Source organism: Pteronotus mesoamericanus, unplaced genomic scaffold (assembly GCF_021234165.1).
Source record: "Pteronotus mesoamericanus isolate MK-2021 breed Mesoamerican mustached bat unplaced genomic scaffold, CSHL_Meso_final scaffold_31, whole genome shotgun sequence".
Lineage (NCBI taxonomy): Eukaryota > Metazoa > Chordata > Mammalia > Chiroptera > Mormoopidae > Pteronotus > Pteronotus mesoamericanus.
The window spans coordinates 21,250,867-21,276,609 of record NW_026555312.1 but is presented as its reverse complement, the minus strand read 5'-3'; positions in this window follow the sequence as shown (position 1 = coordinate 21,276,609).

Below are 25,743 nucleotides of genomic sequence, written 5' to 3'. Positions count from 1 at the left end.
GACACAGGCTCATATGGCATTGAGTTTGCATGTTTTTCCCTCAATAGCAACACATCATCAGCAACCACAGCAGACAGGATCCATGGAGTGCCGAGCTGTGTATCCATGTATAGGGGGCATGTCGCTGTGTGCCCCTTGAAGGGCAGGCTCTGTGCCTCTGGCACCAATGTCAAGATTCCCATGGTGGGAAGGCGGCAACATCCCCTTTCCCCCACACATGCATTTCTCCAGCTCCCTTCCCTCCTCTGGATTATTTTTCCAATGTACACTTCACCATCTAAGTAAATATTTACTTATTGTGTCTTGCTTAATGCCCTCTCCCTCCTCTAATAATGTAACCTTCATGACTACTTCAGACAGTGCAGTTCCCCCAGTTACTAGTACAGGGTGTGGCACTCAAAAATAATTAATGAAGAATGAATGGATTGTCCCCCAGTGCCTAAGGGAGCACCCAGAACCCAATAGGTAAGCAAGAAATAGCTTCTGAATGCATTCAAGGACCCATGAGCTTACACATTCTGTCATTAATCCTACGTGATTGGCATTATTATTCCTATCTGACAGACAAGAAAACTGAGATGCAATGAAATTCAGCATCTCACTCAGGGTCATATGCGTGGTTCACAGTAGAGAAAGGATGCATACTTAATTCTATTTAGTACCAAAGGTCTTATAATCATGCTAGCCTGAACAGGATTGTTTAACATGGAATTTGCTACAGATCCATTGAGAATGCTTAGATTTACACACACACACACACACACACACATACACACACACACATTTAATTACAGCTTATAAACAATAGTGGCTTAGAGACAAAAAATCTAAGATCTGGCTCAAGTTCTTTTTTATAGTTACTTATTCTCAAATTGCTGCTGTAATAATTCTTAGATTATTACAATGTAAACAAATAGATATTGGGCATCTATTATGTGTCACACACTGTTTTATATGTTAGATACATCAGTAAACAAAAAATCATCCTGTCCTAATGAAGTTTATAACCTTGCAGGGGAGAAAGATAATAAGAGACAGTATATATTATGTCAGAGTGGTAATTACTATGGAGGGGAAAAAGCTGAGCAAGGTGAGGGGAGCCAAGAGGACCTGGAAAGTGCCTGGCAAAGGAGGTATTGGACCCTATATTGAAGGACGTGCATGAATGAGCCAGGCTGAGGGAGCAGCCAAGACAAACGCCTAAAGCAGAAGAGTTCCTGGGATGTCTAAGGACAGCAGGAGGCCCATGTGGCAACAATGATGTGACCGAGGGGCCAGAAGTGAAAGACAAAGTCAGGAACATAACAGGGCCAGATGCTGCAGGGAAGGCTGCAGGGAAGGACTTTCTTTGCCTTTATCCTGGGACAAATGGAAAGCCACTGGAGGGTTTTAGGAAGAGCAGTGACATGATTGTTAGTCTTAAAAGGATCCCCTGGTGACTGTTAAAAAAAGACTTCAAGGGACAGTGGTGATAGCAGGGAGACCAGGTAGAAGGCTATGCATTAACCCAAACAAGAGAAGATGGTAGCTTGAAGTAGAGGGACAGCGGTGGAGGTGGGAAAAAGTCATCCAAGCTTTATTATCCAACATATCAATTATTTCTGCCTTCTGTCCTGCAGCCATACTGCTGCTTCCCTGTCTCTCTTTTTTAACTTTTATTGAAAAGTGCATGAATCTTAGATGTACAGCTTGATAAATACTAATAAAACGAACCCCTTACCACCCAGATAAGAATCTCAGAAGCCTCACTTGTGTCTCCTCCTAATCAGTACTATACAGACACTTTTGTGCCTGGCTTTTTTTTTTAAGAATTTATTATTAATTTGGTACATCAGAATGACAGTCCAACCAACTGAGCCACCCGGCCAAGGCAGTTTTATTTTTAGTGACATTACAGTGTATAGCAATAGTTGGTTCATCAAATTTCCAAACATTTTGTCCACAATTCATTCTATTTTCTTTATTATTAATCACAGTAATATAAAAACAATATCTTATAAACTCCCCTATCTGTTAGCAATGAATCTATTCCTTGTTTTGCTCTTTAGGCTGAACATCAGCTTTGTATATGAAAAATTGTAAAAGCTCTGAATGATACTTCTTCCCCTGACAGGATTTATTTGTGCTTCTGGCAAACAAAATTGGGGCAGAACACCTTACTTAATCTAATCTACAGAGGGGCTGATTGAGAACATGGTTTTGACCTGCAAGAGTCGGCTGCTTCGCATCTACCCTTACCTCTGGGGTTCCACCTGACAGCTGGGGAGTGTTTCCAGGTCCCTCGCTGGCAGTCTCTGAACTCAAAGTCTGCCTTCCCGTTACTATGAGACTGTTGAAATCTCTGTTTGGCTTCTCAGGCTCATAGCTGCCACTTTCTGCTTGCCTTCTCAGCGTTGTTGCTGCAAATTGGCAAATACTTCAAAAGAGAAAACAGCGAAGTACACCAGGCTTCTCTCTCTGTTTCCTTCTGTTCCAAAATCTTGGCTCCTAAGTTTTAGTTGCGTCGCTGGTCTTAAAACCCAACTTTCTTCTCCACAGTCCTGGGAAATTCTGGCTAGCTTTGTTCAGCTTCTATGCCTCTCAGTTGAGGCTTTCTGCTTAGTGTCTCACCCCCTGATCTGCCTCCATTTCAGGAATCACCAAATGCCTCAAGGGGAAAAGCAGCTGAAGAATGCTTGGCTCACATCAGCTCTCTCTCTTCTCTCTGGGACCTTGGCCCCTCATGTCCTGTCTGCTTTGGTAGCTATTTGTGCCTCCAAAGGTTTTTTGTTTTTTATCATATTCTTTTTTTCCTAGTTATTTTCAGAAGGAGAGCTTATCTGCTTGTCTGATATAATTTATACCATTACAGCTAGAGGCAGACACCTCCTGTTTCTTCTTAACCTTCTTCAATAACATGGTAGTGTTCACATTTGCACATTTGGGTATTTCTAATTACACTGTGGAGGAGGCTCATTTTCAGAGTCATGGAACCCAATCATCACCTTTTCTCTACTAACTATTCTTCATAACTCTGCTATATTGACAATCTTTCCCACCCTGACCAGTAGCCACCTAAACCATTATGGCCTAATTTTAACCATCACATCTCTTCATCCCTCTTGACTTTAAATGAATGGTCTTGGTAAATTTACTACCTATTTGAAGTGAAGTAATTTCATCCTGAGCTACTGCTACCAGGAGAAATTGACTCTTCCCTCCAGAAGAGACTTGAATGCTACTCTCTCTGTCTAGCACTATGGAGGACATTCTTGCAGAAACCTATGTAACCTATACATAGACACTAAATGCTCCAGTTAGAGTTAAGTATCATCACAGCTCCCACTGAGATGAATCCAATCCCTGTGGGGCAGTAGAAGCAGCCCCCTCTCCCTTGCTAGAATAAAGCAGCCTCCCATTACCTGGATACCACAGCACGTCCTCACCTGAGGGGGCCACTTGCAACACAGTCAGTGCTTGTCCTTCACAAGATCTATCCTCACCTCCCCTCATCACCTCCAGAGCACTAACCAGGGTCAATTCTCAGCCCAGCCTCAGAGAGGGAAATGCAGGCCATATTCCAAGAGGAATAGTTTAGTCACCAAAAGAATTGAGGGACCCCTTATATGCAGCAGCAGAAACCAGAGAAACACAGAAGGGAGTGAATCTAGAGAGTGTTAGGCCAGAGAGAGTGAACAGGGAAAAGTATATCGATATTCTCCTATGACTTAATGCCTTCAGGACAATTGTACCAATTCTAATGTGCTGGTTGGAGGTCCCTTGAAGCTTGGATACAATGGTGGCTTATAGTAAACAAGAAAAAGATACAATATTTGCCTCAACATGGTGTTGCGGAGGGGTCAGAAAGAATCAGATGTTCCAGGGAAGATATACTTTGGACAATTAGACACCCTGGCTCTGTTCCCTGGGAGACCAAGAGTCCACACCCTTATTAAGGAAACAATAAATTCAGTGGTGAGGGATCATGAGCATGGTCAAGAATATCAGTGGTGGTTGCTTTCCATGGCCCGTGGTTCATAGTAGAAAATGCTGCTATGGGAGTGAGCTCTCTAATACTAATGAAGATAAATGTATTGGGGAGTAGCAGAGGCTGGGTAGCAGCACTGAACCATTATAAGCAAGATGAAATGATGACCACAGTGGGCAGCAAGGCCAGAGTGACAACCAGGGTCCTGTCTGCAGGTATCTGTGGCAGAGGCTAATAGGCTATGCTGTTCCTAGAGGAAAGATAGACGAGCAACCAATAAGGATATTCTTTGAGTTGGGTCATCAGAAAAAAATATTAAGAATAGGTGAACAGAGAGCTGACATCAGCTGTCAAAAGGAAAAATGACAATTTTTCACCCATTCCCCAGGTTTGAGTCAGTTCTCAGAACCAGTGATTGAGGGGAATCTAGCTCCCCTTGAGAGAAGACCCTACAATGTCAAAAACCATCCCCCAAAGGGACCTGTGTGACCTTACACTAGAAAAAGGGGAATACTCAGATTTTACAGACTATACAAAGTCCAAACTGACACTGACATGTGTAAACCCTCAAATGTCATGATGCCTGCTAGTTAGAAAGAGGATTATGGAGCACAGGCGGTAAAGGGCGTGCTTGCCAAAACTGGCTCAAAAGTGGTTCTGAGGGTCTGAGGATACACCCTGTGGTCATTTCCTCTGTTGCAGGACACACAGTGGGAATGTAGAGAAGCTCACAGAATCCTCACGTTGTTTTCTTGACATGTGGAGTAATAACCAAGAAGACAGGAAAGAACAAGTCCTAATTCCAGAAAGTGGCCTCTCCCATATAGGATAGTAAATTGAGGTGGAATGGCTAAGATTTGTGCCCCTCTCAGGAACTTAATGAATGGAAGAATGTAAGTCTCCATCATATCCTCTTTCAATTTATTTATACAATCCCTGCAAAAATCAGTGGATTTGCAGGAATTATGGTAGACTACCAAAACTTTATTCAACTAGTAGTCCCTATTGTATCTGCTGAATTAGATGTGTCATCTTTACTGAAACAGGTCAGTGTAGCCTTTAGTACTTGTGTTGTGGCTATTCACTTGGCAAGTAAGTTTTCATCAAACTTCCTGAGGAAAGGTCCTGACCAGCATGGATTAGTTGGTTGGGCATCATCTCTCAAAGGAAAATGTTGCTGGTTTGATTCCAGGTCAGGGCACGTGTCTGTGTTACGGGTTTGGTACCTGGTCAGGGCACATTCAAGAAGCAACTGATTGATGGTTCTCTCCATCTCTTCCTCCTCTGTAAAAATAAATGAATTAGATATATTTTAAAAGGAAAAAGGAACTACCTCAGAAAAAAAAATAATCAGAAGTAGTTCTGTTTTTCCTGAAAAGTAGACATTCATTGTCTTTTCTTCTGCTCCCTATTATCCTGACAATCCCAGAATATTATGCTGGTCCACTATATTATTGACATAATGCTAATTGGACATGGTGAACATGAAATAGCAAGTGCTTCAGATGCCAGAGTAAAACACATATGTGTCAATGGTGGAACATAAACTCTTTAAAAGTTTCAGTGCTCTGCTATATTGTGAAGATTCTAGGAGTTCAGTGGTCTGGGGCATACCCTCTAAGGTAAAAGACTGCCTTTGAAAAAGAAAAGTACATAATTTAATAGGCCACTTTGGATCTTTGGAGGCAGCTTATATTGCACTTGAGATTGTTTCTTTGACCTTTTTCTTGGGTGTCATTTTTTTTTACCCTCACCTGAGGATGTGTTTTATTGACTTGAGAGAGAAACAGACAGAGAGAGAGAAACATCAATGTGAGAGAAAAACATTAATAGGTTGCCTCCTGTATATATCCCAGCTGGGGACTGAACCTGCAACCTTTTGGTATATGGGACAACTGAGCCACCTAGCCACGACTTGGGTACCGGTTTTGAGTGAAGCCCAAAATATAAGGGGGTTCTATAGAAACTCTAGGCTTCAATGCAACCTATCCTGCTATTGAGGGCATATAATTCAGCTGATCCTTTAGTGTTAGGTGTATCCATAGTAGGAAAGGATGCCTTGACAAGTCCTACTAGGAGTTTTGTCATGCAGAATGCCTAGGACTCTGGAGCAAAGTCATGTGCACGCCATTGAAAGAACTATTTATTGTATAGTTTATTTAGTGTATAAGCACTGACTATTTAAAAACCAGCTTGGTGTGATGAGTTAGTAGAGATCAAGCTAAAAATGGAGCATCAAGTAACATGTGACTGGAGCTACTAATAATGAGCTGGACATTTCCAGATCCACCAGGTCAGCCAGTCATAAGAAGGACATGGTTCATAGGGGATCCGGTCTGAACAAGTCCACGGGGCACAGGGTGGCCCAGGTTTCCATGTCACGTACTTCTGTTGTCCCAACACTTCTCTTAGATTATATCTATACTTATGAGGGGCAGAGGTGGGCGCCTCTGTGATTGAATGATGGAGGAAAAAACAGCTACTTTCTGATTCCTGGATGAATTGGTTACACAACGATGGGACAAGAATGACAACACATCAAAAAGCTCAAACATCACCAGGTTCCTGAGTTACTCTATCAGGTGAACAACCTAAATCAGCTCAGGTACCACTAAGGGTAAGAGAAATCTAGAATGGGTGACAGAGATGGGAGAGGAGGAATAAAATTATGGTCTCAGAAGCACAGGCACTAATTGGTACTTCAGCTTGAGATGTATAATTTTAAGAGAGCAGAGCCTGCTATCACTTTGAATACTTAATAACAGACTGGACCTAATGTAAGACATGGATCTAAGCAGTGCAAGGGGTGGACTGTAGAAGATGTCCTTGCTGCCCTCCATCACACCCCTTCGACCCAACTCTGATTTCAGCCAAAGCTACAGTGGATGTTCTACACAAAGTCACACTCAAGCTGATGCTATTTTCTGCCTTGGGTCTTCTTAGAAGACCTTTGGGTTCATTTAGACTGTGCACAAGGCAGTCCAGAAGTGGAAGGGTATCACCACACCAGAGGCAATCCTCAGCCACAGGAAACAGGAACCAGTGAACAAATACTCCCACTTCCCATCCTTCAGATGTACAACACTGAGAGACATCCTATACACTCTTCTCAGAGGTCCTCCCGGAATCAGCACCCTGTTTCTTACAGCAGCGATCTCAGTAATACACCATTATTTTAGCATCCCCTCCTTGCTCTCTCATTCCTGCCTCCCAGTTTACCCCCCTTTTAAGTGGCTGCTCCCAAACCCTTGTCTTAGGCTCTGCTTTCAGGGCTTCCCCAAACTAAAGCAATAGCTGCAGCTGCAAGAAGAGACTCTTTGTTGCCCTGACTAATATGGCTCAATTGGTTGGACGTCATCCTGCAAAGCAATCGCTGGCTTGATCCCCAGACAAGGCACATGCCATGGTCAGAGCCCATCCCCAGTTGGAGCGCTTACAAGAGCCAACCAATATATGTTTCTCTCATACATCAATGTTTCTTTCTTTCTCTTTCTCCCTTCCCCCGTCTCTAGGAATAAATAAATAAAATCTTAAACAAAAAATGAAGAGGTTCTTTGTTAATACCTGCTATGAGCCACAAAAGCAAGATGCTACCCAAAGTCAAAGAAGAGTCATCCAGAAGAGTAATTTGGGTGTAGATATGTATGTGGGAGGAAAGGGAACTATTTTTTCATTTCACACCTACCAAGTCCAGTTCATTCAATAAACCAGTATTATAGGTCTTTAGAATTGACAAGGTGAGGCATAGTATAAAAGCTTAGAAAGGCTTGGGGAGCCATCTGTCTTTCTCCTGAGCTTTGAGAACATATGCTTTCATTGTCTGGGTATGTATACACATGCACAACACACACACACTGGATTATAAGAAAAGAATAACTATGTCCACACAGGAAAACCTACTTATTTGGACCACAAAAACATTATCAAGGCATCACAACTGAGAGATAGCCTAATTACAAGTTAAAAACTCAAGAAGAAAAAGCCTCTGGCATAAAAAAATATTCTGATGACTCTAAACATACATAGTAACTGTAGATACAGAGGACAAAATAAGTCCTTTTTCATTTATAGAGTGAGGGATTTGCAAATATTAATCCTGTCTGCTGCGATCACTCTTCCAAGAACCACATATATTCTTGTGTGGCTTCAAGGGTTCTGTGAAATGTTGTTTGAAAATCTGCATTAACCCATCCCCTTTATTCTAGAAGTGTCTCCCCTCAATCCATCTCTAGCAGGCAGGGACCCTCTGCTTCGCTAAAACATCTCAGGGTAGGTGACCAGTGCAGGATTCCCCATGAAGGTGCTGCAGCATGGCTCCATTTTATACAGATGAACATTGCTTCTCCACTGCAGCTGAATCCTCTTTCTTCTTGTCCTAATCTCAGTGCAAACAGTAAGAGATTGCCATCATTTTATAATATCTTTTTCCATATCTCAAGGTAGTTAATAGTTTTTACATTGGGTAGAACCTATGATTAATGAGAATTAAAAGAAGCTGAAAATATATGAAGCAATTTTTATTTACAGTGAGTTGTTGATTAAATTTTTGCCTCCCTGAATAGATATAAAGAACTAGGCTACAGTAATTTTTTTCTTGAGGGGCTTCCAGTCAAGATGGCAACATAAGCATACATGGCTTGCCTCTTCGCACAACCACATAAAAATTACAACTAAAATATAGAACAACCATCACTCAGGAATGTCAGAAATCAACTTGAATGGAATTCTGACAACTGCAGAATTGAAGAAACCACATCCATCCAGACTGGTAGGGGGGACGCAGGCCAGGACACAGAAGGGGCTGGTCCCAGACCCACGTGGATAAAATTTCAGGAGGGATATTTCAGGAGTGAGGATTCCCAGACCCACACCAGGCCCCACAGTGTTCCAGTGCCAGGAAGACAAGTTCCCCACAACTTCTGGCTGCAAAAACCATCAGTGATTAAGTCAGTGGAGGAAGCTACTGGAGCCCTAAGCAGTTCCTCTTGGGGAACTCACATACAGACTCACCTACCCAGACTCACTCCCCCTGAGCTTCAGCACCAGTGTGGCAGCTTTGAAGGGCAAGAGCAGTATGCAGGAAGAGACTGAAGTGTTTGGCATTGGGGCAAGCAGAGGCTGTTGTTCCTTTGCTGAGCCCTCCCCCATCAGAGCTGGTAGGCCGGGGCCATATCACTGTGTGACCCACCTTGGAGATACAGAGAGGCTCTACCCCACCCAACTTACAGGCCCACCCAAGCTGCTTTTCCATAAGAATGGCTGGTCTTGACTCCTAAACCCTATCAAACAAGCAACAGGTAGCTCCAGTGAACCCTAGTGGCAGCTAGACTAGATTCCTAGCTTGGCTTCTCCTGGGAACCTCCAAGCCCAGCACAAGTAGCAGATTTCTCAGATAAGCTCAGGCAGGGTTCCCCAGGCAAAACACAGGTGGGGACTGACCATGGCCTGCACCACCTGGGAAACTCCAAGACCAATGCATCCGGTGGACAGCTACAGACCACGTCAGAACACCACCACCCTGCCCCTTCACAGCGGATCCTCCACAGAAGGTGGAGGTTGGTGGACAGTGGTCATAACCAGTCCTGGCAGCTGACTGGCCTGGGTAAATCCCTCCCATTGATCTGCCAATAGCAACCAAGGCTCAACTACAAGAGGAAGGTGTTCTTGGCCTACAAAAAGAGCTTACCTCAAATACCCAGCTTGGGTAATAGGGGAGGCTGTGCCACTGGACCCTACAGGACATCTATTACTTTATGCCACTCTACCAGAATAAGGAGTCATAGCAGCTCTACCTAATACATAGCAACAAACACAGGGAGGCTGCCAAAATGAGGAGACAAAGCAACATGGCCCAAATGAAGGAACAGATAAAAACTCCTGAAACAGAGCTAAAAGAAATGAGGATAAGCAATCTATCAGGTACAAGGTTCAAAACATTGGTTATAAGGATGCTCAAGGAACTTTGTGAGGACCTCAGCAGCATAAAAAAGGTCCAGTCAGAAACCAAGGATACACTAATTGAAATAAAGAACAATTTAGAGGGAAACAACAGTAGAGTGGATGAAGCTGAGAATCAAAGCAATGATTTGAAACATAAGGAACCAAAAAAACAACCATGTAGAACAAGAAAAAAAAAAAAAGAATCCAAAAAAAAAAAAAATGAGGATCGTGTAAACAGCCTCTGTGACAACTTTAAGAGGTCCAATATGTGCTTTATAGGGATGCCAGGAGAAGAGAAAAAGCAAGAAACTGGAAATCTATCTGAAAAAATAGTGAAAGAAAACTTCCCTAATTTGGTGAAGGAAATAGACATGCAAGTCCAGGAAGATCAGAGAGTCCCAATCATGATGGATGCAAAGAGGCCCACTCCAAGTCATATTATTATTAAAAGATAAAAGATTAAAGATAAAGAGAGACTCTTAAAAGCAGCAAGAGAAAAGAAGTTAGTTACTGGAAAGTTGCTGATGGGAGGGGGAAGGGGGAGATTGGGTGAAGAGGTGAGGGGATTAAGAAGTATAAATAGGTAGTTACAGAGTAGCCATAGGGATGTAAAGTACAGTATAGGAAATGGAGTAGCCAAAGAACTTGTATGCATGACTCATGAATATGAGCAATCGTTGGGGAGTTGCCTGAGGGAGTGGGGATGCTGGGTGGAGGGGGACAGGGGGAGAAATCAAGACAACTGTAATAGCATAACCAATAAAATGTAATTGAAAAATAATTGTATCTTAATGATATGAGTTGAATTGTGTCCCCCCACCCACCCAAAGATATGTTGAGGTCTTAACCCAGAAGTCCCTCAGATGTGACTTTATTTGGGAAAAGGGTCACCATAGATGTAATTAGTTAAGATGAGATCATTCTGAAATAGGGTAGGCCCTAGTATAATTGGTGTCCTCATAAAATGATGGCCATGTGAAGACGAAAACACACACACGGATAAGGCCATGTGATGACAAATACAGATATTGAAGTTCTGCAGCTGCAAGCCAAAGAACATGAAGATTGTATACAAACCACTAGAGCCAGAAGCAGCAAGGAGTGATTCCCCTACATGCTTCAGAATGAGCAGGACCCTGGTAACAACTTGATTTTGTACTTCCAGCCTCCAGAACTGTGAGACTTTTTACAAAACTCTGTTGTTTAAAGTTACCCAGTTTGTGGTACTTTGTTATAGAAGCCCCAGGAAACTAGACACATATTTAAATGGTTTCTCTTTGATCAAGTATCTAACATGTATTGATCAGGATGAAAATGTGTCTCCACATTTCACCATTTCCTCTGTGTTTGAGAGATTTTGGAAGTTTCTGCATTTAGACAGTATTTTCAGGAATAGGATACAAGTTTCAATTTTGCATGTATTAATTATAATTATAATTAATAAATGAGTAGCACTTCTTCCAAAAAGATCTAGCTTAAATCCATCTAGGATTCAAAGAGTTATTGAATTAAAACAGCTCACTATCTCTATAGTCGTTAATTGATACACAGTTTTCTCTAAGAATAACAGAGCATTACTCTAAAATTAAAATAATCACTAAGGCTGGGTGACAGAATGCCTTTACGTGGGCCTCTACAGACCTGATTATGCCAGATTTAATTAAGAAGTTTTATTTGCATCAATAAGTTATTATCCAAGGTAAAATAAAAGTTATTTGATTTGTTCACACTCAATTTTGTTTAGGTATACAATTAGTGGTTTAAGTCTTTTGCAAAATAATTCAGCCAAGAAATCAATTTTAGCACCTACAAAAAGCCCAACCAATCTATAATTACAATCTTCCAAATGCTAATTGCATACAGTTTGGAATAGGAAATATACATATATATATATATATCATCCTACTGTTTACCACCAAAAAATTATACTTGCATAAAACATGGGAAACTTCTCTACTTTATTTACAAATAAAATCCTTGAAAGGCTAGGATTTTCCTTTTAAAGCCCTTTTTGGATTGCTCCACCTATAAATTATCACTTTCTTTGACTGTATATGTTCCTCCTATTTTTCTTGTGCAGTCCGAGCTACAATGGGTTGAGACCAAGAACTCATAGTCAGAGGAAGAAGGTTCCAGAGATCATAGCAGGAACTGGGACCTCAGGAGCAGAGCCTGAGTTTCTGGGGGCTTCTGCTTGTCTGTTGTGTTCTCATCTATAAGGGAAAAGGTCACAAGTTGGGGAATGAGCAACTAATGGAGTCATTGATGAAAATGATGCCCATTTCAAAGTAGGAAATTAAATATATGCTCCAGTCAGTCCATAAGGTAACCATACTTAATGAAGAAGAGTAAGCAGTAAGGCAACCTTTGACAGGGTGTTCTGAGAGCCTTTCTGGTCCCTAGAGCATTCTGTATCTAAAAATTATGGTCAAATCACTTGGAGAAATTTTAAAATGCAAAGGCGGTACACATTTGAGTTGGATTTTGTTATTTTGACACTTGTTAGCTGTCAAAACCACACTCACTGTGACAACAGTACCCCATGCTTATATAGCAGGTCACAGCTTACACAGATCCAACATGTGTATCTCTCCCTGGGAGACAGATGTGCAAGTGATTGTTACTACTATGCCTGTGTTGAAGATGAAGAGGAAACCAAGTGAACTGAGGAAGAAACTGAGGATTGAAGGAGTTGGGTGATTCAGCCAAGACTCCACAGCTACTCTGATAACACATTTTGACATTATGCATATTTGACATTTGCATTTCAAAGGCAATGATGGATGTTACAACAAATGGAAATTCATTATTTTATTTATTGTAAACAGTTTGCATGTTATTTAAAAACCACCCAGTACCTTCTTGCCTGGGACTTTGGAAAGAAACTTTTTAATGTCTTGGCATGTAAAGAACAGTCTCCTGAGCACTGGGGCACTTGCCTGTTCACACAGTCCATTTTCCCTCTGAAGAAATGAATGTATGTTCTTTTGGGTCACCTTTACTTCTAATCATACATGTGTCCCTCCCAGGTGCCCAGATTTGAAAGAGAAAAGCAAGGATTGATTCAGAGAATGGAGATGGGAATAACAGGGGGATTGGAAGAAGTGGGAACGGGAAGACGTCAGCTTCCCAACACTGACCACTGATCGACACACTTGTGGAGAATGTCACCTGACTCTAGCCTGAGTCCGGAAGAAATGATGACAAATGCAGTGGTGAGAAGTTAGGAAAGAATGCTCATGAAGAGCTGTTAAAGGAACTGAGAGTGCTGAGCTGAAATGGAGAGGTCACGAGGAGACATCATCCTGCATTCTAGTATGGGGAAGGCCAGCATAAAGAAAGACAGAAGTATTTTGGTGGAATCAGATGACAGAGTGAGACCATTGGAGAAAAGGGCACCAGGAATGGAAGTCCACCTCAATTTAAGAAAAAGCGTTGCAACAATTGTAGCAAACAGCGGGCAGGGTTTTCCATCAAAGTTTCCATCCATGGTTGAAATTAGGCAAGCAATGACTGGATAGCTGTCCAAAAGAGCACTGTGTGGTTCAGCCAAATAATCGTAGGATATCTTCTAGCTCTAAATGCTGATGACTATGAGAATAACATCTGCTTTACTCCCTGGTTTCATTATTCCTTTGTGTGTGCTAGAGACCTCCCTACAGAGCAGTAGTCCTTTCTAACTTCTACGATCTCAGGACCACTTTAAAATATTATTTCTTTGGGTGGCCCTTTCTTCTCTTACTCCTTGGCTCTGAAAAGTAATGCCAAACTCTGGAGAAATCATGAAATGCTGATAAGAAAGCTCTATTAATTGCTGATGTATTTCTTATCCTACTTAGCAAACTTTTGTGTCCTCTCAGTACCTTACAGTTTGTAGGCATTCACTGAAGTTTTTTTTTTTTTTGATAAGTTATAAAACTAGATTTGACCAGCTCTTTCTTAGTTTTTTAATTTTATTTTTAATTTTTAAATCATGTTTACTCTATTACGGTTGTCTCAATTTTTCCCTCTTTGCCCTCCTCCACCCATCCCACCCCCACCCCCTGCTCCCACAGCCAATTCCCACTCTGCTGTCCATGTCCATGGGTCATTCATACATGCTCTTTGTCAAGTTCCTTCCCCTTCTTTCCACCATTGTCCTCCTTCCCCATCCCTTCTGGTCACTTTCAATCTGCTCCATGTTTCCTTGTCTGTTGTTTATTTTGTTCATTAGTTTATTTTGTTGAAGAGATTCCACTTACAGGCGAGATCATATGGTATCTGTCTTTCACCAACTGGCTTATTTCACTTAGCATGATATTCTCCAGTTCCATCCATGTTGTTGCAAAAGGTAGGAGTTCCTTCTTTCTTTTCTTTTTTTAAATGTAGATTGATTTTATTTATTTTTTATGTCAAACCCATTATAAAATATTTAAAAATTTAAATGCATTATAAAGTCTCAGCAATTAAAACAACATGACACCAGCACAGAAATAATCAAGTAGATCAGTGAAATACAATGAGCATTCTAGAAACAAACAGATGTATTTGTCTAGCAATGGAATATATGATTAAATTGATATTTCAAATCAATGGGTAAAATAAGGCTTATTCAACAAATAAGGTGCAGGGACCACTATTACTTGAAATAAAACAAATATAAAGCCCTATTTTACACATTATACAAAAAACATTCAGGTGAGTTAAAAATCAATATGTAAAATCTAAGGAAGTCTGACCACTACAGAATTAAAGAAACCACATCCATCTAGACTGGTAGGAGGAGTGAACATGGAACAGGCTGGTCCCATGTCCACATGTGGTGGATAAGAATTTGAGAGAAATATCTCAAGAACAAAGAGTCCCAGCCCCACACCAGGCTCCCCAGTCCAGGGTTCCAGTGCCAGGAAGATAAGTCACCATAACTTCTGGCTGTAAAAACCAGCAGGGATTGAATCATTGGAAGAAACTTCTGGAGTCCCAAGCAGTTTCTCTTAAAGAATCAACACATGGACTTACTCAAACTCACTCTCTCTGAGCTTCAGCAGTGGGGTAGCAGCTGGAAAGGCACCAGTGGCGTAGGGGAAGGAAATGAAGTGTCTGGCATCAGGGCAAGAGCTGGGAGACAGCTTTCTCCAAGATAGAAAGATGGAAAGAGACCATTGTAATTTTTCTGAGCTCTCCTCCCAAACAAAGAAAAAGAGCTTGCAGATGGGTGCCACATCTGAGACTCCATGAACCTGGACTCTACAGTACACCTACTACATTAGGCCACACTACCAAGGCAGGGAGTCATAGCATCTCTACTTAATACATAGCAACAAACACAAGGAGGCTGCCAAAATGAGGAGACAAAGCAACATGGCCCAAATGAAGGAACAGATAAAAACTCCTGAAAAAGAGCTAAAAGAAATGGGGATAAGCAATCTATCAGATACAGGATTCAAAACATTGGTTATAGGATGCTCAGGAAACTTCGTGAGGATCTCAGCAGCACAAAAAAGGTCCAGTCAAAAACAAAGGATACACTAATTGAAATAAAGAACAATTTAGAGGGAAACAACAGTAGAGTGGATGAAGCTGAGAATCAAATCAATGCTTTAAAACATAAGAAAGCAACCAATCAGAACAAGAAGAAATAAGAATAAAAAACAGAAAACACGAGGATGGCGTAAGCAGCCTCTGGGACAACTTCAAGCATTCCAGCATTCTCATGATAGAGGGGCCAGGAAGAGAAGAAAAATAGCAAAAATTTGGAAATCTATTTGAAAAAATAGTGAAAGTAAACTTCCCTAATTTGGTGAAGGAAATAGTCATGCAAATCCATGAAGCAGAGAGTCCCAAATAAGATGGATACAGAGAGGACCATACCAAAACACATAATTAAAATGCCAAAGGTTAAAATAGAGAATCTTAAAAGCAGCAAGAGAAAAGCAGTTAGTTGCATACAGTGAAGTTCCCATAAGACTGTCAGCTGTTTTCTCAAAAGAAACTTTGCAGTCTAGAAGAGACTGGAAAGAAAAATACCAAGTCATGAAAAGCAGGGACCTACAGCCAAGATTGCTCCCCAGCAACACTATCATTTAGAATCAAAGGGCAGATATGGAGCTTCTCAGACTAGAAAAAACTAAAGGAGTTCATCATCACCAAACCATTATTATATGAAATATTAAAGAGACTTATTTAAGAAAAAGAAGGTCAAACTATGAACAATAAGATGGCAATAAATACATATCTATCAACAATTCAATCTAAAAAACAAACTAAGCAAAAAAGAAGAACATGCATAATCATGGATACAGAGAGCATTTTGAGGGTTATCCCATTGGAGGGGGAGTGCCAAGGAATGGGTGAAGAGGTGAGGGGATTAAGAAGTACAAATAGGTAGTTACAGAATAGCCACAGGGATGTAAAGTACAGTATAGGAAATGGAGTAGCCAAAGAACTTATATGCCTGACCCATGAACATGAACAATGGTTGGGGGGTTGCCTGAGGGAGTGTGGGTGCTGGGTGGAGGGTGGCAAATAGATAAAGATTTGGGCAGCTGTGATAGCATAATCAAAAATAATAAAAACATTTTTAAATTAGCAACAATTGTTTATGATTTTTCAAAATACTCTTAGTAAAAGAGTAACATAAAATTTTCTTAAAATAATTTTTAAAGTATAAAAATATATAGCATATCATACTAAATGATGAAACAGTAAAAGTGTTTAAAATCAAGTAAGACAAGGATGCTTGCCATCAACATTTCCAGTGAACAGTTTACTGAAGTTCTACATGGTACAATAAGGCAAGAAAAAGAAATAAAAGGTATAAAAATTGCAGAGTAAAACTAAGTTGGTGAAATTTCCAGATATGACTGTCTATCACAGAAAATCCAAATTAACCTGAATTAAGTAAGGTTGCTAGGTATAAAATTAATATATAAAAGTCAATTCCATAACTATACACTAGCAACTAAGTAAAAAATACAAAAATTGCAATTTATAAAAGCAACAAGGATATAAAGTACCTATAAATATATTTTACAAAGATTAAAAACTATTTGGTAAATATTCTTAAACTCTTCTGATAGAAATGTAAATTCTTATAACTATTCTAGAAACATAACATGGTCTAATAAGTTCAAACATACATACTCTATGACCCACCAATTCCATTCTCAGTATTTTTTGTATACACTAAAATATATATACAGAAATCTTTATAGCATTTTTGTAATTCCAAAATATAAAAAACAGTATTCATAAACAATAAATATCCATCAACATCAAGTAGTCATCAACAATAAAATCAATAAATATACTGTGGCATATTTATTCCATGAAGTACTATATAGCCATAAAAATGAATGAACCAGAACTACACACATTAGAATGGATTACTCTCAGAAGTAAAACATGGAATGAGAGAAGAAAAGGATTAAAGAATACACCTAGTGTACAAAAAAGGCAAAATTAAACAATTTATTATCTGTGGGTACATATGTATATAATAAAATTATAATGAAAAGTATAAGTTGATTAAAACTAAATTCAAAATGGTAGATTCTTGGGAAGAGAGAGAAGAACTGTATTGGCCAAGAGCTTAAGGTATCTTTGTCTTCAAAGACACTCAAGGCACCTTCCACAGTAGTGCTTGTGTTCTCTCTTTTAGGTCGGGGGTTAGGTAAATGGGTATTTGTTCTCCTATTATTATTTATACTTTCACATGTGTTATATCTTTTAAGCTCTGTAGTTTTACTGGAAAATGCTCTTGAATCCAGTGTGGTATTAACTAAATTTATTGGTTCATTCTATTGATGGTGCATTACTAAATACCAACTATTCTAGAATGACCAAAAATGCAACTTGGGGTCATGGACTTTATGTTTTAAAATATAAATATTAAGAACTGATTTGAGGAGATTATTTAGAAAGTATGTTATCTCTCATAATAATACTAGAAGGTCTAGGAAGATCTCAGGTAGAATCTAGATAGTACTATAATGATATCGCTGTTATTAACTAATAGTCAAATTAACAAATTATTTGCAAAATAACTGAGATCAATAATGTCCAGAATATGCCATCAGGGATTACTCTCCTTATGTGTGAGCCACATATGACATACTGAAAATTCTTGATTGTACACAACAGGAAAAGTATTCTTCAGAAGACTGTGAAGTAATTTATGAAACTGGGGAAAAGCCTGCAGAACCAGGTTCAAAAACTAGACATGACTGATGGAAGCTTGTGAAGGGTTTGTCCCAGGAATTAGCAGGTAGGGCACCTCTGCTTCTGCCACCACTGCCACCACAGCTATAAATCCTAAACCACCCCCATGTCCTTGCTCCTTCTCCTAATTCCTGGCCTTTGCTAGGAGCATCTAGTGGCCATGTAACCAAGCCAACCAGGCCCGTCCATTTGTCACCTCGATACACAGCCCAACAGTTAGCATTGAAGGAAACATGTTTTTATTTACAGGATTCCAACCTCAGGGGGACTGGGAGCACCCCTGCTCAGAGACCTGTTCTCCCATGAGACCAAGCACTTCCCTGGCTCCCCACCAGGCTATAACTCAAAAGCATGCCCAGAAGTTCCCTATATCCTTATCTGTTCTTAAGCCAGCCGCACAAACAGTCCTCCATCCCCTCTGGGAGGTGCACTTGTGGGTTTCAGAGTCGCCATCCTCTCGCAGCAGCTCTCTCCTTCAGAATTTGGGGTACGTTGTCCTCAGCCTCCAGGTAGTAGTCCAGGAAACATGTACTGTATTACACTGGATCATGGTCCCGTGTAAGGCACATGGAGTCCAGGAGGCACACGTCCCAAGAGAGTGGCTTCAAAAAAGCAGAAGTCTACATTTCATTCCTGGTCATACCTCAGTTCCAAAGCATCTCCTGCAAATCCTTGCTTAGTTAGGCAGATTCCCACACAGCTCCGTCAGCTTTGCCAGATCCCCGCACAGCTCTGTCCTCTCTCCTTGCACCCATTCCTCAGCCCACAGGTCTGCCTTCCTCACTACCCCAGGCCGCATGGAGGAATCTTGACTCCCACCTAGCATGGCTTCTACCTTACACACCAGCCCTCAGAGCGGACCACTTCACTATCAACTGCATAGCTGCTTGCTGCTTCCTCTCTCAGACCTCATGGCCAAATCCCCCTACAGCTCACATGGCTACTTTTCTACTCTTTTAGCCCTCGTGGCAGAATTCTCCTACTTCCTGGTTCCTTCCTCATGGCTGCCTCTTCTCTCTCTCAGCCTGCCCTTATTTTAAATGCTGAGCCGGAACTTCCTATGTGTCCTCATATTGGGCCCCTACTACACTGTGCTAGTTTTGACGTTTTGGCTGCCATCCTTAGTCAGGGCAAGAGTACCCAGTGCCACAGGAGCCTCTGCCTCCCTGCCTCTTGTGCAGGTGCTGTATAAGCTTCCTCTGTCCCCTACATCTTGTCATGAGTCACTGTATAATCTGAAGGTCACATTAGACCTTTTACCCAGGGCAGCAACACAGCTAACAACTATCAACTTCCCATTGTTATGACAATTATCTTAACCCCTGTATCATTCCTTTGCCCTATCCCCCACCATGCGCTATGGGGAATATTTTAGGGGATCCCTGCTTTACATCCAATTTCAGCCAGGTTTAAGCCACAAAACTATGCCTTTGCTTCCAGGATTCAGGGAGAACAAATGTCTGGTCTGCTTGACTTATGGATTCCATAAACTTAGTAAAGGAACACAAATGCTAGGCACTGTAAGTGAGTGAATGAATGAATGAATAGAAAGGGAGAGAAGAGAAAGGAGTAAGAAAGGAAATGAGGAGAGGAGGGAGGAGGGAAGGTTAAAATTTTTCCACAATGCTTGTTTAAATTTTTGGCTTCTGAACCTCAATCTAAGACTCTGGAATCTAAATTTCTAAAGTTGTGGGGAGGGGGCTCAACAGAAATCTTCCATTTATTTAATCTTCATGTCAAGTGATATTTTAAAATTTGAAAATTACCAGCATAAATAATTATAGGTCTATAAATATACTTACTTTTTCTGTGACTTTCAGTAATCTTGATTTTGCTATTTGAAGGTTGTGGCATGTCCTAACAGGATTCCAAAATTCTTTTCTTCCTAATTTTTCTTTACCAATTTATTTGTCTCTGTATGTATTTGTTGAAGATGCATAGCAGCTATTTCAATTTAAAAATAAACAACTTCAGGATTTGGATACTTAGAACCCAACAAAATATCACCTGAGTATTTAAAAAAAACAATAATTGTTATCACCTAATCAGCAATGCTTGTGTGCTAGGCATTGTTCTTAGCATTCTGCATGTCTTGTCTAATTTTAACCCTTCCAACAAACCACATGAAATCAATCCCTCCACTTTACAGATCACAAAACTGAGTTGTCAAAATGTTAAATAATTCACCCAAACTAATGAATGGAGTAACAGAAAACCTGAACCTAGGTACTCTGCTCCAGTCTCAACCACGATTGAATACTCTCTTGGTAAATGTTGATTCCATCAGAGCTAAATATAAACTAAAAAATTCACTTATTGGCCATGATTAAATCAAACAGTAAAAATAGAGCAAAATAAACAAAGATTTAGAACCACTAAAATGATCTCTTCTTAATTTGGCCTTGCTAAATCTTTGTGTCTGCTTTCAGTGGCTAAAGCGTGTTAACGAAAGTCTCCTACTCACTAAGTCCCTGTGAACCTACCAGGTTCACTGAGGCTGATGTTCTCTTGCTCTGAGCACAGCCAGTCTCTCCTGGGCTCCAGCCCACCCTGAGTGAACAGCTGCATCCCATCTTCCATCCTTACAAGGCAGCTCTCTCTTCAAGTTGCCTATGGCATACCAGCTCTCTCCTGCATTGTATAGTTCTCTATAAGCTCCCTGTTCAGAATTTAACCTGAACAGGGGTAAATGTAGGTGATTCACTTAAAACAAGAACATAAATCAAATTGAGTTATTTTCACACAACCTACATATTAAGTAACCACGAATAAAACACATGTTGTAGGGTCAGAACAGTCAAAACTAAGAAAACAGACATATTGATGGAGTGGTAAGGCTGAAAAAGTCAGTCATCCAAGAGTTCACTGAGTACTTCTCACATGTTTAATTTCAGCAGTCATCAAAAGAAAAGCAGACTGTGGCTCCTGCCTGCAATGGCACCTGACACAGCCAGATAAATGACATCAACTTTTGTCACAGAGCAAAAGTAGATAATACATGCTAAAGAGCTATATTGAATATTCCCATAAACAGATGGGAAAAAATGTGGGCTGGATGACAGAGTGTTGTTGCGTGATTCACACATAACTGGTTGAACAAACATCCCTAGTGAGGCAGATTAATGAACAAATGTCAGCATATAGTGAGATCTCTTTTGGCTCATCTTCATCCCAGTCTTGTCTAACATTTTTATAAGTGATTTGAATAAGAAGAGGGATAGTATGATTGATCAAATCTGTGCTATCATAAAAGTAGAAGTGATGGTAAATACTTTGAGTAATAGAATTGGCACCCTCAGAGCCTGCCGTGTTGCTCCAATCGGTAAGACCAGTCAGTGGTGTGACATGTCCAGATAGAGGGACAGGATGTGCTCGTCATGCCTGGTGCTGTACTTACCATACCCTTCTTGGGCAACACACTCAAAGGGGAATTTTAAAGCAGAACAGATCTGAGGAAGAGTGACCAGGATAATGTGACTTGAAACCAGTGTAACTAAGGGGAGATATGCAACATGCATAGGAAACATAGCCTATGATTTTGTGGTACTCATTTCCATACATTTAAAAAAATATATATGAGATAAAATAGGAATTCAATTTATTCCATGCCATTTGTACACATATAGGCATGAAAAAAACCAACTCCATCTCTGTGTTCTGAATCTCATTTCATTTTAACTTTTATGCTGTCAACCTTGACCAACCATACTGTCCTTAGCAAGCACATGAAATCTTTCTGGTTGGCAATTATCTGGGTCCCCTAAAATGTACCCATAAATATTTTTATTAGTGACAGCCAGAAATAATTATCATGACAGCAGAAATAATTATCAAACTGGTAATAGTACTGATTATAAGCAATTATCTGTCACAAGACCACCAGGAGACACGCTTGTGGTGCTCTTGCATTCACTGTCCCTTTGCCTTGTCAGTCATTAGCACTCAAGTTATACTATAAAAAACAGTATTCTAACGGGGGTCTGCTAGCAGGGAAAAATCTGTGCAGACCACTGGGTTTTCTTTTCTGGTCCAACCCAACATTCTTCTAAGTGAATTACCCTACAATAAATTCTGTTATACTCTATGGAGTTGCTTGCTCTGTTTTGGGGTCTGAAGACACCTCATTAAGGTGGCCATTATACCTTTGCGCCATCATCAGACACCATTACACAAGTCTGAACTTAAACAAGACAGATTTTGACTTTATAGTACAAACTGTATACAGAGAAACAAAAAAAAATATTTATTTAGTATCTATCCAGTGCCAGAAACTGCTTACTATTTCATATTGTCCTACTAACAATCAAATATGTATCATTATCCCATTTTATAATTGTTGTTTATTTATTTCTGAAGAACAAACTACTTAAAAAGCTTAGTAGCTTAGAAGAACACATTATTCTTCTTTTATGTCACCATTCTGTGGGGCAGGAATTAGACAGGAAGGAGGACAGGTAGTCTCTGCTCGATGATGTCTGTGGCGTCGGCTGGAACATCTTAACTGGCTGGGGGTTGTCCAGGCATCTCTATGTCTCTCCACTCAGCCTCTTCACACGAGGGCTTCCTCACTACACGGTGGCATCAGGATAGGAGACTCTCTCACACAGGGCTCAAGGCTCCCAAAGAGTACAACAGACACTGCACTCCTCTTAGGCCTCGACCTGGGTGCAGCAGAACACCACTTCCTCTGCACTCCACTGTTGGGACAGCCATGGGGTGTGCCCTCACATGGGGAAAGAAAAAAGGAGGAAGATCAAAAGGGCCTGTGGCCATCTATAATTTATCACAAGTGACCTAGTACAGGGTGGTAGGAAGTGGCAGAGCTGGAACTCAAACCAGGTCTAACCAATTATCACTCCCTCCCCTCTACTCATCACCCTCAGGCCTTTGGGAAGAGTCTGTGCGCATAGGTTTAAGGGTATCCTCCAAGACGACCTCTAACTCTGTTTCTCAGCCTCAGCCTCGGTTCTACGCTCCAGGCCTTTATCTCCAAATGGGAATAGCACATCCCCATTTGGATTTTGTGGCACCAACTCAGACTCAGCAGAAGCAGACAGGAATTCTTAACTCATCACGGGGTCTCTCTCCATCCCAAACCGGGCAGAGTGGCAGTCCCTAACACCCACCCAGTCTTGTTGGCTCAGCACCTTGTGGTCACTCTGTCCCTGCTCTCTCCCTCATTTTTTGTGTCCTGGGTCAGTCACCAAAGCTTGTGGATTCATGTGCAGCACAGCCTGCAAGGCAGCTCAAGGCTCTGCCCACCTGCTTCTCCATCCCCCCTCCTCCACGTCCCCCTATGCTCCACCCTCACCCCATCCCTGCCATACTACCCTGCTGCACCTCCAATATCACCTGCCCTCTCCCTGTCTTCAAGTCTCCGCTCAGATAGCATCTCCTCAGAGAGACCACCCTAGTGAAAACAGCAACAGCCATTAGCCCTCCATCCCTCAAGCTCACTCCATTCATTCCCATGGCAGGCACCATGACCTGAAATGGCAGCATCTACCTATTTGCTTATTCACCACTGTCCCTCTCTCTCACTGGAACAGTGTTGTTCCATGGAAATATGACGTGAATCATGTATGCAACTTTACATTTTATGGCAGCCACATGTTAAAAGGCCAAGAAACAGGTGAAATTAAATTTCAATAATATACTTTAGCCCACAATATCCAAACTATTATCATTTTAACCAATATAAAAAAGTGCTAATGAGATGCTCCACATGTCCTGCTCTGCAGTTTAGATTCTGGAGTGCATTTTGCACTTCCAGCCCTTCCAGCCCTTCCAGCCCTTCCCCTCGAGGCCAGCCACACTGCAAGGGATTCGTGGCCCCCTGAGCAGCTATCCTTGGACAGCACAGCTCTAAAACATAAACCCCATGGGGCAGTGGCTTTGTACTCCTGTTTACCTCTGTCTTCTCAGTGCCTGGGGCAGTCTAGCATTTAGCAAATGTTTGCTGATCACATGCGTGCATGAATACAATAAATTAAATGCATCTTTTGCTTTAGATTACCTCCCTCCTACATCTGCCTCCTCCTCCCCTCCCATGTGGCAGAAGCCTCCTACTTGTCAGCACCTGCAAGTGTGGCCAGTAGCTATTTCTTTTCAGTGTGGGATTCTCTCCCATTGTCCGACAACAGAAAGAGGCTCTGAGGGAGCAGCCCGGGCGGTTGCTGTATCTGTGTCAGAGCTGGGAAAGCTTTTGAATACATCTGGGCCAGCAGCCCAACCAATGGGCACCTACTTACAACCTCTTCCCTTCTCAGCCAGATTGCCTGTGACACCTATCCCCTCACCATTAATCCTGAGCTCCTTGGTGAAGTCCCCTCAGGGACATCTAAAAGTCTTCAGTGTAATTAGGGCGGGAACAGTGACATCTGACCTCATGCTTTTTGAGTGAGGAAACGGAGAGTCAGAGGCCTCTGTCTGCCTTACAGCTGGCTCTGAGGACCCCTATGCCCACTCACCTGTCTGTTGCTTCTTGGACAGCTTGGTGCCAGCCTGCTGCCCCAGCTCTTGCCCTTGGCTGATGGTTCCAATCCTCTCATCCCTAGATGGCTCATCTTGGTGTGCTACAGAGCTGTCTGCTGGAGTTGAGTTTCTCTTCCACTAATTCTTTTTTGTCAATAGCTTTATTGAGATACAATTCACATACCACACAATTTACCCCTCTAAAGAGCACAAGTCAGTGGATTTTGCTGCATTTACATTTTTGCTACATTATGGGCAAACATCACCACAGTCCATTTTAGATCATCTTCATCACTGTAGAAGAAACCCCATACCTTTTTGTTATCACCCCCCTTCTCCCCCCGGCTGAAGCCTTCAGTAACCACAAATCTATCCTGTCTCTGTAGATTTCCCTGTTCTGGACACCTCTTATGAATGGAATTATGCAATATGTGGTCTTTTGTGACTGGCTTCTTTTACATAGAATAACGCTGCCAAAGTTATCATGCTGTGTTTTTGGATCAGTACTCCATTCCTTTTCACTGCTGAACAGGACTCCATTGTATGGAGATACCCATTCATCAGCTGATGGATATTTAGATTGTTTTCACTGTTTGGCTATTTATGAATAATGCTGTATGAACAATCACATGCCACCCCCACTAATTCTCTCGGCATCTTGTTGTTAGGTTCAATCATTGACCAATATGAGAGAGCCTCTCTCATCTGTTGCAGAAAGGGCCACGACAGCCCTCAAGAGTCCCCTGCATTAGCACTGCGCTCACACACACCTGTATGGGATGCTCCCTCTTACTGCTCGGGTTCTGCCACAGTGACTCCTCTCACCTGTAAATGGCTATGACACTCATTCCAGCCTCACAGGATTCTTGCAAGTAAGTATGTGCCTAAGAGCTTAAACTAGGCTGGAACAAGGAAAGTACTCAGTGCACATTAACAATTATTTCTTAAGGAAAACCCTTTGCTCTAGGGAAACTTCTCTCCTGCCTGTACTCATGCCTGATTCATATCCTGCATCTTGATTCTCCATTTAATCAAGTTCTGGTTATTTATATATTTTTTCCTATTGCTGCTGTAACAAATGACCACAGACTCAAATGTAAGTAACTTAAAACAACACAAATATTATCTTACAAGTTTGGAAGTCAGAAGTCCAAAATTGATCT